The sequence below is a fragment of the Propithecus coquereli genome, unplaced genomic scaffold (genome assembly GCF_000956105.1).
Source record: "Propithecus coquereli isolate 6110/MARCELLA unplaced genomic scaffold, Pcoq_1.0 Scaffold59, whole genome shotgun sequence".
NCBI lineage: Eukaryota > Metazoa > Chordata > Mammalia > Primates > Indriidae > Propithecus > Propithecus coquereli.
In genome coordinates this window covers 6,747,095-6,750,552 of record NW_012151840.1, presented here as the reverse complement: position 1 = coordinate 6,750,552, position 3,458 = coordinate 6,747,095, and the positions used below count along the sequence as shown (strand labels likewise).

Here is a 3,458-nt window from a genome sequence, read left to right as displayed (position 1 = left end):
GGCTAATTTTATATATATATATATGTTTAGTTTTCCAGCTAATTTCTTTTTATTTTTTTTAGTAGAGACGGGGTCTCGCTCTTGCTCCGGCTGGTGTTGAACTCCTGAGCTCAAACGATCCACCTGCCTCAGCCTCCCAAAGTGCTGGGATTACAGGCATGAGCCACCATGCCTGGCCAATAGCCATAGCTCTTAATGAGCTCCTTTATTTTTCATTCTACTTCCTAAAATTTATATGAACTATCATAAATTTATAAACACACAAAGACAAGTCCAAATGCAGTTTCTCTACAGCATAGAAGCAAAAATTCTAGTGTCTAGGGTCAGCAGGAAATTAATCATTCTGATTCAAAACTAAAACAAACCAAATAGCTTTTAGTTCTATATATTCTTCTTACCCAGTCAGGAAATGTTCCCTAGGCACTGTGTAAACATCTCAAAACAGTATTTATACCACTAATCTTCCGTCCTATTCTGACATTCTTTGGAAGAGATGGTTTGGCTTTCCCTTTATTTGCATTTTATAAAACTGGAGCCTCATCAACTTTCTCAGCAAACAGGAAAATACACTTCCAGGAAAGAATTTCTGATATACCTGTGTCTTGGCCAAGTACATACAGACATGCCTCTAATATTAGTTTTAACAACATACGACTATCACAGATCTTTTAAATTTTGTTCAAATTGGTAATTCAACATGACAAACAACAGAGAAAGGAAAATAGCAAATAAATAAAATGCAAAGTCTAAGAAACAAGGGTATTCCCAAGTTGAGGAATTAATGTAGAAAAGAAATGTTACTAGATGTATGCAGCCAATTCATTTCTAGCTAAAGACAATTACCAAAGCCAAATTTAGTATTTTTTAAAATATAAAGTAACATTTTATTTTATTTATTTATTTTTTTGAGACCGGGTCTCACTCTGTTACCCAGGCTGGAATGTAGTGGTGTGATCATAGCTCACTGTACCCTTGAACTCTTGGGCTTAAGCAATCCTCCTGCCTCAGCCTCCTGAGTAGCTGGGACTATAGGTACATGTCTCCACACCCAGCTATTTTTTAAATTTTTTGTAGAGACGGGCTCTTGCTGTGTTGCCCGGGCTAATCTTAAACTCCTGGCCTCAAGGAATCTTTCTACCTCAGCTTCCCAAAGTGCTGGGATTACAGGTGTGAGCCACTGCACCCAATGTAACGTTTTAATTTTATATGTTTTCAGAGGCCCATAATAAATATATCTTTTTTTTGTTATTTACTAAAGACCTTCTTGGAAAGGAAGCAAATTGTTTAAAATATTACATCTATATACCTTTATAACTTCTTCATAAGGGAAAGAGTGTGATGGGAAAACATAGTAAAAAGTTACAAATGAAGGATAATATATACTACAAGTAGAAAAGCCAGGAAAGTATTTGGTTATATCACAAAACTCACTATCTCAAGACTAATTGTACCATAAATGTTCTATTAATAAGGAGAAAATTAGAAAGAAAAGGAAAACTAAAATCTCCAATGCAGCTAAAATAATATCAATAATTTTATGAGTATTCTACTAATTTACCGGAGGTTTTCATAGAAACATTTGATATCAAAGCATATCATTGTGTACTGAAGAGAAAAAACTCAGTTATTCCTTAAGACCACTATGTTTTCACTAAACAAAATGTATCAAAACTTGGCAATAGACAATTTGTTTTTCTTTCTTTTGTTTTTGATTAATAAATGAACATGATTTTATAGAGCAGTTTTAGTTTCACAGCAAAATGGAGGGAAAAAAGTAAGGAGGGTTCCCATAACATCCTCAGTCCTCACACACATATAACCTCCCCTACTGTTGACAGACATTCTGAACTGTAGTGATACATTTGTTACTATTGATGATCCTACATTGACGCATCATTATCATCCAAAATCCATAGTTAACTTTAGGGTCCATTCTTAGTGTTGTATATTCTATGTATTTGAAGAAACACAGAGTAACATATTTCCACAATTAATGTGTGGAATAGTTTCATTATCCTAAACATCCTTTGTGCTCTGCCTATTCATTTATTTCCGACCCCCTCCCCTGGCAATCATGATCTTCTTACTATCTCCATAACTTTGTCTTCAAATATTTGGAATCATACAGTATGTAGCCTTTTTCAGATTGGCTTTTTTCACTGAGTGATACACATTTAAGTTTCTGCATGTCTTTTTATGGCTTGACAGCTCATTTCTTTGTTTTGCTGAGTAACAGTCCATAGTCCGTATGTACCACAGTTTATTAATCCATTCACCTACTGAAGGACATCTTGGTTGCTTCCAAGTTTTGGCAATTGTGAATAAAGTTGTTATAAACATCTGTATGCAGGCTTTTGTGTGGACATAGATTTTCGGCTCCTTTGGATAATTACCAAAATGTATGATTTTTGCATCATATTGTAAGAGTATGTTTAATTTTGTAAGAAACTGCCAAATTGTATTACAAAGTGGCTGTACCATTTTGCATTTCCACCAGCGATCCATGAGCATTCTTATTGTTCCACATCTTTGACATCATTTGGTGTTGTCTGTGTTTTGGATTTTGGCCATTCTAATAGGTGTTTAGTGGTATTGCATTGTTTTTTTAATTTGCATTTCCTTGGTGACATATGTAGAACATCACTTTATTTGCTTACTTGTTACCTGTATATCTTTTTTAGTGAGGTATATGTTCAAGGTGCTTTGTCCATTTTTTAATCAGGTTGTTCTTTTTCTTATTGTTGAGATTCAAGAGTTCTTTATATATTTTGGATAACAGTCCTTTACAAGCTGCATCTTTTTCAAATATTTTCTTCCAGCCTGTGGCTTGTCTTCTTATTCACTTGACATTGTCTTTCTTAGAGCAAAAGTTTTTAATTTTAACGAAGCCCATATTATCAATTATTTTCTTCATGGATCATGTCTTTCATGTTGTATCTAAAAATATCATCTGGGTTCTCTCCTATGTTATCTTCTAGTAGTTTTATAGTTTCATATTTTACATTTAAGTCTATGATCCATTTTGAGTTAATTTTGTGAATGGTGTAAGGTCTGTGTCTAGATTCATTCTTTTGCATATGGATGTTTAGTTAATCCTGCACTGTTTGTTGACTAGATTATGTTTGCTCCATTGTATTATCTTTGCTTCTTTGTCTAAGATCAGTTAGCTATATTTGTGTAGATCTACTTCTGGGCTATCTTTTCTCTTCCATTGGTGTATTTGTCTGTTCCTTCACCAAAATCACACTGTCTTTATTACTGTAGCTTTACAGTACATATTAAAGTCAGGTAGAGTCAGTCCTCCAACTTTGTTGTTGTCTTTAGTAGTGAGTTGGCTATCCTGGGTATTTTGACTTTCTATATATATTTTAGAATCAGTTTGTTGGTATTCAAAAAATAACTTATGGAGATTTTAATTGGGATTGTGTTGAATCTATACATTAAGTTGGGAAGAATTG

At 33.8% G+C, this 3,458-nt stretch overlaps 1 protein-coding gene across 1 annotated transcript in view; it reads right to left on the bottom strand.

The window, feature by feature from the left end:
* GOLPH3L (golgi phosphoprotein 3-like) overlaps positions 1–3,458 on the bottom strand; it is a 42,509-nt gene that overhangs the window by 35,586 nt on the left and 3,465 nt on the right. The window lies entirely within an intron of this gene.